We start from the raw sequence: 15754 nt of genomic DNA, 5'->3' as shown, positions 1-15754 counted from the left end.
GCGTGGAAGCGCGCGCGTGTGGGCCTGCCAATTCCCAGTTTCCCTGAGCGAACCTGATAGCCGCAATCACCGCGCGGCCTCGCCACGCCTCCTGGCTGCACGGCGAAACAAAAGCCCTGTTGTGGAGGCCGGCTGCAGTGTGTGGTGCGTCCACCAGCGTGACGGCGCTGTCTGGCCGCTGGTGAAACTTCAGACTCAAGTCTGCGGGACAGAACAGCCGCCGTCGTCCCTAACGGCCGAGATGTCGCGTCCGAGGCCGCTTCAGGAACCTGTGTTGCGACACACACAGCTACCGCTCCGCCTGAGACAGCGAAACACATTCGCGCCTCCGTTCAGCGGAAATTTATGTCCATGTCTGAGCGCCGATATTTGTGTGCTGTGTGTATTGTAAGTGTGTGTGTGTGAGGGAGGGGGGGGGATCTGTGAAAAAGGGGGGCGGCGGGGGGACGGAAGATGAGCGCCATTGCGAGATCAACACGTCTCTACTGTCACAGCAAAGCATAATAAAATGTTTGCAGGCATCGAAGTTTCGTTTGATTCCATAGCAGTGCAGACTGTGATTGGAGACCTGCACAGATGCGAATATATCTGCAGTAATTCCCTATTACCGACGTATTCGTCACGAGAAGTTCAGCTCCCATTTTGGTATTTAAAATGCATTGTTTTACATTTGCGTCTCAATTGCACATATATTTATCACATTTATTTATTTATATTTGCTATGACTAGTTCGATCAGAGCCGATCACCTTGAGATCTAAAAGCAAAGTGAAAAAAAAAAAAGAAATATAAACAATATTTTGCAGTCGGAAGAAAAGCATTGAAGATAACTGTTGCATTGGGTTCGTGAACAAGTTCGTAGCGGTTTTGTTTTGCTAGTTGGTATTCCGATTGCTGTAGGTTTATTTACTATTTAAGTTTACAAATTGTCATTTAGTCAATTGGAGACAGTGAGTGGAGCTGTGGATGCTAGAAAATGGAGTGCCAGGTGGAGACATCGGAACATTTACGACATATTCTTCTGGTTGATTTTCTCGTTTCAACGAGGATCGTTTTGACATTAATGATTCTCCACGCTCAGGGATATTCAAAATGGTTCAAATGGCTCTGAGCACTATGGGACTTAACTGCTAAGGTCATCAGTCCCCTAGAACTTAGAACTACTTAAACCTAACTAAGCTAAGGACATCACACACATCCATACCCGATGCAAGATTGGGACCTGCGACCGCAGCGGTCGCGCGGTTCCAGACTGTACCTCCTAGAACCGCTCGGCCACCCCGGCCGGCCGCTCAGGGAGAGTTTCGGTGTTTGATTTAAACGCATTAATCCACAATTATCCACGTCAGTGTAATCGAGAACTGGCAAATGTGATGAACCGTCATCATTCCACCATCGTGCTACATTTGTATGTATTGTGGTAGCTTCAAAAATCTGATGTATGGTTACCACATGCTCTGAGCCAAAATCACAAAAATCAGCGGGTTGTCATATGTGCGCCTCTACTTGCTCATCATAAATTGGCTCATCAACAACACTGACCATTTTTCCCTTTATCGTTACTAGAGACGAGAAATGGTATCTTTATGCTAACATAAAGAAAAGAAAGAAATACCTGAGTCCAAACAAATCAGCAACTCCCCGTAGAAAGACCTGCGTGCATCCACAAAAGATAATGTTACGCATCTGGTGGAACAGCGACGATATGGTCTACTACGAATTGCTTTCCCGAAGTGTAACCATCACTGCTGACATTTATTGTGAACAACTGAGAGGTCTTCCATACGCAGTCTGAGAACAACGGCCAGGAGGGCTGCGTGAAGTGATGTTACTCCGCGATAACGGCCGCCCATATTCTGCTAGATTGGCAAAAAACGCTGTAGAGGTGATGGGTTGGGAAGTCATTCCGCACCCAGCCTATTCACCTGATTTTGCGCCCTCACATTTTCACCTTTTCGTCTCTCTAGCGAACAATCTTCAAGGAATTTCCTTTCCGAGTGATAATGCGCTCCGAACATGGCCCGACGAATTCTTGCCCCAAAACGACTTGATTTCTACAGTCGCGGAATCGAAAAGTTGGCTGTTATAAATACTGACGGAGAAGACATTATTTACGACTAACGTCTCTGTTATGTTTATTAAACTTACGGGAAAACACCAACCCAATATATACTACGTAGTTGCATAAGCAACCTATTGTGTTCATTAGAACTACACGTAAGAATGCTGTAGTGTGTAGTTCCATTTGGACAAGAAGCATTGCTTACGTAATAGCATAGGTAAATACAGCAGTTATACACAATACTTTTCTATTTATTGTAAAATTATGTAAATACTTTCGACGATAGCAAGAAAACTAATTTCTATATCACTTCATTCAGGAAATTCCGGATGACATCTGCTGGCAATTCATTGGAGATGCTTCAAATGGCTCTGAGTACTATGGGACTTAACATCTGAGGTCATCAGTCCCCTAGAACTTAGAACTAATTAAACCAAACTGACCTAAGGACATCACACACATCCATGCCCGAGGCAGGATTCGAACCTGCGACCGTAGCAGTCGCGCGCTTCCGGTCTGAAGCGCCTAGAACCGCTCGGCCACCAAGCCGGCTAATTCATTGGAGACCTTCTGCCAATCGTGAACATCGTCTTCCTCGTCAAAATCATCTCCATCGCCATCATAAATCTCATCAAAATCATCATTCTTCTCCTTCAATACCTCACCATTTACTTTACTTTACTTGGCATTAATGTCTTCTACATCTTGCATCTTGGTCTGCCTTCTTCTACTTTCGGAAAAGCTGTCCCAATCTCCGAAGCGTTTGAGAAAAAGGTTTAAATGCTTTTCCCAGTACAGAGTCAGCTTCAGATTGCCTATTTTGCAGCAATATTTCATGAAGGTTCTAATGAAACTTGGTAAGATTTTTTTGTGTCCAATATAAGGCACAGCTGGATTAGGGGCTGAAATTGAGAATAATACAATATCTCCGTTAATTGTTGGTAAAAGACTATATAATTATTGTGTGTGTGTTGTATATTGTAACTGGGACCTAGAAACGACGGAGAGGCTTCATCCAGCCGTAGCCATCAGTGGTTCACAACCCCACAACAGGCCACAGCAGTCCACCCGCCCCACCGCCGCCGCACACCGAACCCAGGGTTATTGTGCGGTTCTGCCCCAGTGGATTCCCCCCCCCCCCCCTCCCTGGGAACGTCTCATACCAGACGAGTGTAAACCCAATTGCTTGCGTGGTAGAGTAATTAAGGTGTATGCGTACCTGGAGACGGTGTTCGCGCAGCAATCGCCTACATAATGTAACTGAGGCAGAAAAAGGGGAACCAGCCCGCATTCGCAAAGGCAGATGGAAAACCGCCTTAAAAACCGCGCGGCTAGCCGGGCGAGCTTAATTATTGTACTCAACGTTCTTTGACATATTGTTTTACTGTGCTTGCTCTGGATGATGCCAGCAAAATTGGAAATTAAATCACTGTAAAATATTCACTCAAGTAATTTATATAAAATATTATTACCAGCAGAATCAGTTTTCATTTTTCAATAGAACCGCTGTAGTGTCATGAAGTGTATTTCATATTATTAGTGGTTTTCCTAAGTGAAGACCCAACTATTACTTCTTTTGCTCTTTCCTTATTTGTTTCTTTAGATGTTGTGCCTCTGTTTGTTCACTTTTTGTGATTTTTCATGTTGCTTTCACAAGGAGAAGTAGGTTGTTACACATAACAAATAACAACAAAATGAAACAAAGTGCCCATATGTCACAATTTTATATTTTGTTACCGATGAGTATTGCAGCATACTCGGCGAAATGTGACATGCTTGGAGGCTGCGCCAGTGCTCACGCACGGACATCAGCAAGTCTAATCGTGATATCAACTAAGCAATTTGAAACTTGTTCTAGCAAGTTGCGACTTGTTCCAACATGTGAAAGCAAACAGTTGGCAAGTTGAGACTCTTTAAGCCAAGACTATTACAATAATGTTGCCTCACTAAAATAAGCATTAAATCAAGAGAGAGAGGAAATTTACTGTGATGTGTAAATCAGAGACATAAAATTAATTATGAAAATTCTGATGATGAGGCAAATGTGGAAATATTGTAAACAATTTGCTGATGTTGTTTGCATACGCAAAATAAATCAACTAGCCTCCTCTTAAAAGGTATCGGAATGCCCTGAAAACAAATAACTTTGCCCCAAAACTGTGATTTTAAAACTAGGACAGCCACAGCTAAAATAGTTACACATGATTGATTGACAAATTCATACAATAGAACAGGTGTTTAAATATAGATGTTAAAACTATTAAAATATAAAACTGAATGAATAGTCCGAAAGTCCGCTGTAGCTGTATTTATTTAAGCCGATTATAGAGTCACATAATCGGTTTCGCAACTTTCAAGTTGTATCTACTAGTGTACACAAATGTAATCTCATACAGTACAAGAAATTGTTACAGAGTGCCGCAGAGCAACAGTTGGAGTGGCTAGGCTAGTCACGTGATAGATAATGATCTCATGGTCTTCTGCCATCTAGGAGTTTGTCATGTCCCTGCATCTAGACAAGCACGTGGTCGTTTCACTCCATGCCGCTCCGTACGCATACTTCCAGATCGGACTGCTGATTGCTCGGAGATCGTGTAATCATACAATAACGGGGATATCCTCGTACTGACGCGCAATAAAAAAATTGCCAGTTATCTTATTTTGTCTTTCAGATTCAGATTTGTATGCTTACGTGCCATAAAATTTAAAATTCCAGATTGAGCTTCTACAGCAATACAATAAGGTTTCTACGAAACCGAGGTGCGCTCTACCTTTCCTGTATAACAGCTTTCAAAAGAGGCCAGTAGAATTCGACTACGTGCAACAAAATTCCGCATGCGTCTACGATGTACTTGTGAGGATTTCCAGGCGACTTCACGCCCATATTGATGTGTCTTAATAACTGCCTTTGTCTTTAATAGACCGACCGAAGCTATAAACACACGTCATAATGCTTCTAATTTAGTATCTAATGGCTGTGTGGTACTTTAGAGCCTTATTACACAAGAACCATTAAACAGTTTATTGCATTCACACACACAATAAACTACAATTAAGTCAGCATTTCGACTCTATATTAAGAAAATATCTTGACGTCATTCGCAATCTGTGAAAATTCTATTTCTTTCTTTTTTCGTAAAGTACAGTGATTAAAGTACGCACGATATTCAATTGTTTGTAACCGGGTACTCTACATTAAAATTCTCACCCATCGATCTAACACAATGTGATTCAAAGAATGCTGTTGGAGGGACATCCGCAAAAAAAAAAAAAAAGTGGTTCAAATGGCTCTGAGCAATATGGGACTTAACTTCTGAGGTCATCAGTCCCCTAGAACTTAGAACTACTTAAACCTAACTAACCTAAGGACATCACACACATCCATGCCCGAGGCAGGATTCGAACCTGCGTCCGTAGCGGTCTACATCTACATCTACATTTATACTCCGCAAGCCACCCAACGGTGTGTGGCGGAGGGCACTTTACGTGCCACTGTCATTATCTCCCTTTCCTGTTCCAGTCGCGTATGGTTCGCGGGAAGAACGACTGTCTGAAAGCCTCTGTGCGCGCTCTAATCTCTCTAATTTTACATTCGTGATCTCCTCGGGAGGTATAAGTAGGGGGAAGCAATATATTCGATACCTCATCCAGAAACGCACCCTCTCGAAACCTGGCGAGCAAGCTACACCGCGATGCAGAGCGCCTCTCTTGCAGAGTCTGCCACTTGAGTTTGTTAAACATCTCCGTAACGCTATCACGGTTACCAAATAACCCTGTGACGAAACGCGCCGCTCTTCTTTGGATCTTCTCTATCTCCTCCGTCAACCCGATCTGGTACGGATCCCACACTGATGAGCAATACTCAAGTATAGGTCGAACGAGTGTTTTGTAAGCCACCTCCTTTGTTGATGGACTACATTTTCTAAGGACTCTCCCAATGAATCTCAACCTGGTACCCGCCTTACCAACAATTAATTTTATATGATCATTCCACTTCAAATCGTTCCGCACGCATACTCCCAGATATTTTACAGAAGTAACTGCTACCAGTGTTTGTTCCGCTATCATATAATCATACAATGAAGGATCCTTCTTTCTATGTATTCGCAATACATTACATTTGTCTATGTTAAGGGTCAGTTGCCACTCCCTGCACCAAGTGCCTATCCGCTGCAGATCTTCCTGCATTTCGCTACAATTTTCTAATGCTGCAACTTCTCTGTATACTACAGCATCATCCGCGAAAAGCCGCATGGAACTTCCGACACTATCTACTAGGTCATTTATATATATTGTGAAAAGCAATGGTCCCATAACACTCCCCTGTGGCACGCCAGAGGTTACTTTAACGTCTGTAGATGTCTCTCCATTGAGAACAACATGCTGTGTTCTGTTTGCTAAAAACTCTTCAATCCAGCCACACAGCTGGTCTGATATTCCGTAGGCTCTTACTTTGTTTATCAGACGACAGTGCGGAACTGTATCGAACGCCTTCCGGAAGTCAAGGAAAATGGCATCTACCTGGGAGCCTGTATCTAATATTTTCTGGGTTTCATGAACAAATAATGCGAGTTGGGTTTCACACGATCGCTGTTTCCGGAATCCATGTTGATTCCTACATAGTAGATTCTGAGTTTCCAAAAACGACATGATACTCGAGCAAAAGACATGTTCTAAAATTCTACAACAGATCGACGTCAGAGAGATAGGTCTATAGTTTTGCGCATCTGCTCGACGACCCTTCTTGAAGACTGGGACTACCTGTGCTCTTTTCCAATCATTTGGAACCTTCTGTTCCTCTAGAGACTTGCGGTACACGGCTGTTAGAAGGGGGGCAAGTTCTTTCGCGTACTCTGTGTAGAATCGAATTGGTATCTCGTCAGGTCCAGTGGACTTTCCTCTGTTGAGTGATTCCAGTTGCTTTTCTATTCCTTGGACACTTATTTCAATGTCAGCCATTTTTTCGTTGGTGCGAGGATTTAGAGAAGGAACTGCAGTGCGGTCTTCCTCTGTGAAACAGCTTTGGAAAAAGGTGTTTAGTATTTCAGCTTTACGCTTGTCATCCTCTGTTTCAATGCCATCATCATCCCAGAGTGTCTGGACATGATGTTTCGAGCCACTTACTGATTTAACGTAAGACCAGAACTTCCTAGGATTTTCTGTCAAGTCGGTACCTAGTATTTTACTTTCGAATTCACTGAACGCTTCACGCATAGCCCTCCTTACGCTAACTTTGACATCGTTTAGCTTCTGTTTGTCTGAGAGGTTTTGGCTGCGTTTAAACTTGGAGTGAAGCTCTCTTTGCTTTCGCAGTAGTTTCCTAACTTTGTTGTTGTACCACGGTGGGTTTTTCCCGTCCCTCACAGTTTTGCTCGGCACGTACCTGTCTAAAACGCATTTAACGGTTGCCTTGAACTTTTTCCATAAACACTCAACATTGTCAGTGTCGGAACAGAAATTTTCGTTTTGATCTGTTAGGTAGTCTGAAATCTGCCTTCTATTACTCTTGCTAAACAGATAAACCTTCCTCCCTTTTTTTATATTCCTATTAACTTCCATATTCAGGGATGCTGCAACGGCCTTATGATCACTGATTCCCTGTTCTGCACTTACAGAGTCGAAAAGTTCGGGTCTGTTTGTTATCAGTAGGTCCAAGATGTTATCTCCACGAGTCGGTTCTCTGTTTAATTGCTCGAGGTAATTTTCGGATAGTGCACTCAGTATAATGTCACTCGATGCTCTGTCCCTACCACCCGTCCTAAACATCTGAGTGTCCCAGTCTATATCTGGTAAATTGAAATCTCCACCTAAGACCATAACATGCTGAGAAAATTTATGTGAAATGTATTCCAAATTTTCTCTCAGTTGTTCTGCCACTAATGCTGCTGAGTCGGGGGGTCGGTAAAAGGAGCCAATTATTAACCTTGCTCGGTTGTTGAGTGTAACCTCCACCCATAATAATTCACAGGAACTATCCACTTCTACTTCACTACAGGATAAACTACTACTAACAGCGACGAACACTCCGCCACCGGTTGCATGCAATCTATCCTTTCTAAACACCGTCTGTGCCTTTGTAAAAATTTCGGCAGAATTTATCTCTGGCTTCAGCCAGCTTTCTGTACCTATAACGATTTCAGCTTCGGTGCTTTCTATCAGCGCTTGAAGTTCCGGTACTTTACCAACGCAGCTTCGACAGTTTACAATTACAATACCGATTGCTGCTTGGTCCCCGCATGTCCTGACTTTGCCCCGCACCCGTTGAGGCTGTTGCCCTTTCTGCACTTGCCCGAGGCCATCTAACCTAAAAAACCGCCCAGCCCACGCCACACAACCCCTGCTACCCGTGTAGCCGCTTGTTGCGTGTAGTGGACTCCTGACCTATCCAGCGGAACCCGAAACCCCACCACCCTATGGCGCAAGTCGAGGAATCTGCAGCCCACATGGTCGCAGAACCGTCTCAACCTCTGATTCAGACCCTCCACTCGGCTCTGTACCAAAGGTCCGCAGTCAGTCCTGTCGACGATGCTGCAGATGGTGAGCTCTGCTTTCATCCCGCTAGCGAGACTGGCAGTCTTCACCAAATCAGATAGCCGCCGGAAGCCAGAGAGGATTTCCTCCGATCCATAGCGACACACATCATTGGTGCCGACATGAGCGACCACCTGCAGATGGGTGCACCCTGTACCCTTCATGGCATCCGGAAGGACCCTTTCCACATCTGGAATGACTCCCCCCGGTATGCACACGGAGTGCACTTTGGTTTTCTTCCCCTCCCTTGCTGCCATATCCCTAAGGGGCCCCATTACGCGCCTGACGTTGGAGCTCCCAACTACCAGTAAGCCCACCCTCTGCTACTGCCCGGATCTTGCAGACTGAGGGGCAACCTCTGGAACAGGACAAGCAGCCATGTCAGGCTGAAGATCAGTATCAGCCTGAGACAGAGCCTGAAACCGGTTCGTCAGACAAACTGGAGAGGCCTTCCGTTCAGCCCTCCGGAATGTCTTTCGCCCCCTGCCACACCTTGAGACGACCTCCCACTCTACCACAGGTGAGGGATCAGCCTCAATGCGGGCAGTATCCCGGGCAACCACAGTCGTAGTCCGATCGGGGGATGCGTGGGACGAGCTGGCCGTCCCCGACAAACCCCCATCCGGACCCCCACAGTGATGCCCATTGGCAACAGCCTCAAGCTGTGTGACCGAAGCCAACACTGCCTGAAGCTGGGAGCGAAGGGATGCCAACTCAGCCTGCATCCGAACACAGCAGTTGCAGTCCCTATCCATGCTAAAAACTGTGCAAAGAACGTCTGAACTAATCTACAGAGAGCGCAAACAAAACGACACAAAATTGAAGCGGTTATTAAAATACAAGATTGCCTAGTAAATGCAGTAATGCTGCCACTTGTGCACTGCTGACACACTGCTCGGCGGCGGAAGGAGACTACGCGATTTAACACTATTCGAGTACTAAAACGTGATGCTACAACTCTCAAATACTATAATACGCCCGAAATTTTTGAATTAAACAATGCAAGTACCAAAAACACGCAAAGAAATTAAGAATTAAACTATGTAACAAATGAGTGAGCTAGGAGTATACGACTTGCTGCTGCAGCTGCTTATCCAACGGCGGCAGGGAGCACACTGACTGTGACCAACCGACACTGGCCGTTCAAAACAAAAACAGTTGACAGACGACTACGCGAATTTACACTATTCAGGTACTAAAACGCGATGCTACAACTCTCAAATACTATAATACGCCCGAAATTTATGAATTAAGCAATGCAAGTACCAAAAACACGCAAAGAAATTAAGAATTAAACTATGTAACAAATGAGTGAGCTAGGAGTATACGACTTGCTGCTGCAGCTGCTTATCCAACGGCGGCAGGGAGCACACTGACTGTGACCAACCGACACTGGCCGTTCAAAACAAAAACAGTTGACAGACGACTACGCGAATTTACACTATTCAGGTACTAAAACGCGATGCTACAACTCTCAAATACTATAATACGCCCGAAATTTATGAATTAAACAATGCAAGTACCAAAAACACGCAAAGAAATTAAGAATTAAACTATGTAACAAATGAGTGAGCTAGGAGTATACGACTTGCTGCTGCAGCTGCTTATCCAACGGCGGCAGGGAGACTGTGGCGCCTAGAAACGCTCGGCCACCCCGGCCGTCGGACATCCGCAACTGAGCATCGTAATAGAGATGCAAATCGCTGCTTCATTTGTAAGGCTTTTATTTTTAAATTCACAGCCGGTTTCGGGCTAACAAATTACCTGGAATGGGTCCTGAATTAAAAAATAAAAGCCTTACAACTGAAGCGGTGATTTCCAAGTATATTACGTTTCGTTGTTCCCTTTAAGCACTTAAGATGGCTGTCGGAATGGTACTTTAAATAAGTTATTGTCGAGCCCTTCCACACCCTTGTACAACTGAATTTCTGTTCGGTTCTAATGACAATGACGTCGACAAGACGTTAAATTCCCCTTTCTTCCTCTGAATACGTCGTAATGGTGTTCCTATGAATGGCGGTAGATACTGAGATAACATTCAGCAGAATGATACATTTTGATAATTTTTAATAATGGTTGGTGCCACAGTCATAGTAAATTTTTTGAATGATACTGCCACCATTTGACTGCAATAATTTTCATTTTATTGTTATACATCCCAACATGGCCCCGCAGGCGTTGGCTGGGATAGATACCAAGGAAAACATCAGACAACGCTCGAAGGCCAATGTTTTGAATACATGGAAATTGGGGGGGGGGGGGGGTTTACGGGTAGGCACCGTTTATCTAATAAAAGCCCTTTTTTTACCTTTAAAATTTTACATCTTTATTAACTTGATTTTAAAATACTGAGCGAACATTCGTTATCATGAACAACAAGTTCGTCAATAGGCTTTGTTAATAAAAGTTCCTGACGTATTTTAACAGATCAAAGAACAGGTTTCAGAATCAATTTACAATACTTAAAACTCAAAATCCCTTTTCAAGCAAAGGAAAAAAATACAAATTGCGTAATGCTAGGTTAAATAAAAGATTATAACGCCACATGGCAATACCAAAATTTTCGTATATATGACCTGTGATATCTAAAGGCAATAAAATATTGATCACATAATTTGTAATTAAAACAACTTAAATTCAATAAAATCTGATTGCTATCAACGTACACTCAAACCTTGTAACCTCTACGATGCGCACCGTATCACAAAATACTTTCCTTCCTCTTAAACACTTTACATCATAAACATCCTTACATGTGACGCATGCTACCGCCAACGAATTATGACAAATAATTAAGCATAAATGCTATAATTAACCAAGTATACAAAACTTTTCCTTTCAAAATCAAAAAACACAAATCCTTAAGCTCAGTGGTTACATCCGTTAAAAAAATATACAATACATATCTTTTGATTTCGTCGTGGTCATGCGCTGTTGTGCACCGTGCTGTCCTTCAGAATCACATACGCCACGGGAAAGATTTTCCACGATGAATAAAACGTTAACAGGGCGCAACCAACTTACACAACTTGCATACTAGGATTATACGCCGATGTGGATGCGGGTCGCATATCTTAAAACGGGCGAGGGAGTAGATGCGGTACTATTGAACACCTCGACTATACCGCACAGAACCAAACAACAGCACGGTGGGGCAGACATGAGACAAATCAACAACTGCTGCAAGGCAACCTCAGACAAAGGCAGTAAGAAAATATTTGGGGCTTTAAATTCTTGGGAGGGCCACACCAGACCACAGAATGACGTCCTCAGCTGCATTATGAAAATACTATCGGCGCTTTTGCCACGACAAGTAGAACCGTAAAATACATAAGAAGTGAACTGCAATTAACACGATTTATAAGCCTCCGCCTGAAAAGCTCCACAGTCAATCTTTCCCTTACTACAAACACTTAACAGTACCTCCAAGGTTCACTCGCGTACACTACGAGAGTGTCAAATTACTTGTTATCGATAGATAACAGTTGAACACGCTGGTTGGCACTGAGCACTGTGGGACTTAACTGCTGAGGTCATCAGTCCCCTAGAACTTAGAACTACTTAAACCTAACTAAGGATATCACACACATCTATGCCCGAGGCAGGATTCGAACCTGCGATCATAGCGGTCGCGCGGTTCCAGATTGTAGCGCCCAGAACCGCTCGGCCACTTTGGCTGGCTGAACACGCTGGGGCCGACTTAGGTTTTAATAAGACAAGCAATGGTTCGGTGGCTCACTTGGATCCACCTTCGATCCAAAACAGTCACTGACTTTAAAGTAGCTAAATAGATGAAAATCCCAACATCAACGCTCTCCTCCCAAGCAGCGCTCTAACTGGAGACTGCACTACCGAAGCAAAGCTTACACCACTCACAAGTCTGGTATACGCGGCACCAACGTGCACCTTTTTAGAATTCTTGTGTTCTCCTCATGCACCGAACATGCCGTAATTCTTCGTCGGAATCCAAAGGCAGAACCAAGAAATCACTTCTCAGCCCTTGAATGACCACACGATGATCGCCCTCGGGAGAACACCGGCCCTCCACACTAGAATCTTTAAGCCCACGGCGTTCCGTCCCCAACCGACTGCTTCTGCGGGCCCCACCGACCAAGCGGCCTTGCCCTCCGACAACGACGTCGCTCCTAACGCCTTACTCCCAACAAGCCCTTCTTCCTCGTTCCGTCCGTCCCGAGGCGCGCGGAAAGCCAACTCGCCAAAGATATGCGGCAACCAGAGACTCCAATCCGATCTCGATATTGACATCGCAGCGAGTACTGAGAAGGCGGGTGGTTTCAAAAGACCAAAAAAATTTAAATAGCGAGTCGTACCGGCTCACATCCATATCTCGGCCTTAGGTCCTTTTCAAATAAAAAAATCACAAAAGCAAGAAACGGGCAACCATGTTAAATAGAATACAAATACCATCATTGTTTACCTTATTTACATAACAAACGACATCGGATTGGGGTGTAATACAAGACCGTGTCACAATATATCTAGCTATATAGGCCAGATCTGTCAATATTAGAAGTGAGAACATCTCTAGAACGCCTAAATACATTGCAAACTCTCATTTCTGGACCCTATAGCACAGCTGTTATATGAAAATGCTAATCAATAAACAGGTATGTACCACACTATTGTGTCTGAAGAACAAGTGTCGAGGGCATAGATGAAACACCTTCTAAAGATCGCGTGAGAGACATCACAGTCTGCACAAGGCAATCTGTGGTATGTTAGGGAACTATAGTGCGCGCCATTTACGGAGGTGGTCGAGTTCGTTCTGCGCATCTGACGTCACAAAACACAGTCAGCCAATGAACAGAGAACGACGTTGCCAGAGCTCGACTGCAGTGCAGAGCACGGGCGGACGAGTGGCTTCAGTTTTAGAAATGTTCAGTCATAAATAAAGTAATTGAACAAAAGCAATGTCTTTATAGCAGTCTTTCTTTTATAGAAAGTTTGGAAAAAGCATTCTTTATACCAATTACTTCATATTCTATTAATTAATTAAACCAAACAAGCAATAAGCTTCCTAATTCAGGCGATAGCAAGGAAAGGTGTTTGTATCATTCTCACGAACAGCTTTTTCACAATAAAGAACAGTGGTATTTGTTTATTTCCTATTGTAATTCGACGAAACGTGAATAATTCATAGTCATAGCAACAGTGTTTGTCGATATTTTGCATGGTATTTTAGAGTCCTCCAAGACTTCTTTTGAATACTGAGATGCATTTGCTTAGTGGTTAAGGTATTTGGATGCTAAACGAAAGGTTCTAAGTTCAACCCTTGTTTGGTGCATAATATTTTCTTTATTTAAAAACAATATTGAAGTGTCTTACTTCATGAATTTTATTCGTTTGAATGTAATTTTTTGAAATTTCTAGTGCTTTGTCTCTTCATTATAATCATAATAAGTTTTCGGTTTTTCTTATTCTGTCCTGCAATATTTCTTTTCTCAGCAATTAAAAACAATGAAAAGGCACACATACAATATTCATGTTATCTGTTTTGTTTGTATATCTTCTCTTCCGCAGTCGCTGTTTCACTATTCATATTGAGATATATTCTTTGCGACAGTATTAAAAGTATTATTTAGAGCAGAATTTCGGCTCGTACGTTGCCGAGCTACTTGATTATCTGACGCAATTCTTTGCTTCGCTGCTTTGGCAACATCATCGTATTCAAAGTTTTCGTCAACTGATCTATGTTTTGGCAAGTATTTGCTGTCCGTTGTGACAAACACAAATTGTTTGCGCACTGCGCTTCACTGACAATATATTTTAGTTTCTATGTTTTATTACGTCCACAATTTAGTTTTGTGTACTTCGCCAATTTTGTTTTAATCAGAACTTTTTAGAAAAAAGCGAAATGACTCTGGTATAAATAAAACTTTTATTACAGTCGCGAAAGACGGAATATTTCTCAACATTACATACGACACCTATCTGGTACTTAAATTAAATGAGATATTGTTATACAGTAAATTTTTGTATGAAATTTAGATATCTTGTCCACATTTCATTCTCAACATTGTGCCAACGAAAATCGACCATACGGAAAGTATACGCTATGGACTTTTACCTCTGCAAACTCTTCAAAATTTCGTGCAATGATTTACTACATTTAATGCTGTACAATAACTGCGTTGAACATCGAAACAAAATTAAGTCATTTATGGGGGGAAGGTATCAGTCAAGAAGATGTGTAAAAATCAAATTTTTGGGCCAAATAGTTTTTGTGAAATCGAATGATACGTGTGTCAAAGCAGTCAGAACACCACGTGTCAGTAGAGGCGACCAGTGCAGTGATGACAAAATAGCGCACAGTGCGGAATGCGGGGAGCACGTCTCTGTAGCAGCAAAAGGGTTAATGCAGCCGTGGTGGCTTTACTTCATAAACTGCGCGCTCCCCCCTAAACCTAAGTTTGAGAACTATACTATTCTATGGCGCTGCTTCTCTTGACACGTGCGTCGTTTGGCAACGCAGCAATCTCCCGCGTCTGGGCGGGCATGCGTGAGCCGCCAAGATAAAAGAATTGAACTATAGGTAACTGAACTATTTATCTTTGCATACATTAGTACACAACAGTCGCCGAGGTCGCTAAAGTAGGCATAGATGGCGGTTGACTCTGAGGTAAGCCGGTTCGAATTCTGGTGGTGGATGAAATGTTTACTGCTGAAATTTGGCCAACAAAGGGAAGGGGGGGGGGGAGGCGGTGGCGTAAAGTTCCTTATCACCAGAGTTGGAATTCAAGAAATTTTATTTGCGACCGTGAAAATTAGTAAGGTGAAGTGAAACGATTGGATGGCATTACTGCAGGAAGATCCTGCCTGGGGTTGATCGACCGCTCGGCGCAAGTTTTTCCATTTGACGCCACTTCGGCAACTCGCCCGTCTTCGCGATGCGTATGAGATGAAATGCTTAGGACAACACGAACAATGCTTCTCCGACCCAGTCGGGAATCCAACCAGGGACCTCGTGATGTAGAGGCAGCGACGCTAAACATTACACCACGAGCTGCGGGCCACAAGTCAAGTAAATCTTGCTCTCACATTCGAGTGGCGTTCAATAATAAATTAATGAAACACTTTTTTTCTGAAATAGGTCGGTTTTATTCAGGATTCCAGTACACTATACTATTCCATGCCCTTTTGA

At 43.3% G+C, this 15754-nt stretch overlaps 1 protein-coding gene across 2 annotated transcripts in view; it reads right to left on the bottom strand.

Annotated features, from left to right (window-relative positions):
- The window catches only part of LOC126162181 (inositol polyphosphate multikinase), a 362534-nt gene that overhangs the window by 250462 nt on the left and 96318 nt on the right, over positions 1–15754 (bottom strand). The gene's annotated exons all lie outside the window — the stretch shown is intronic.

Source organism: Schistocerca cancellata, chromosome 2 (genome assembly GCF_023864275.1).
Source record: "Schistocerca cancellata isolate TAMUIC-IGC-003103 chromosome 2, iqSchCanc2.1, whole genome shotgun sequence".
In the NCBI taxonomy this organism is placed as follows: Eukaryota; Metazoa; Arthropoda; class Insecta; order Orthoptera; family Acrididae; genus Schistocerca; species Schistocerca cancellata.
This window is presented reverse-complemented; position numbering and strand designations above follow the sequence as displayed.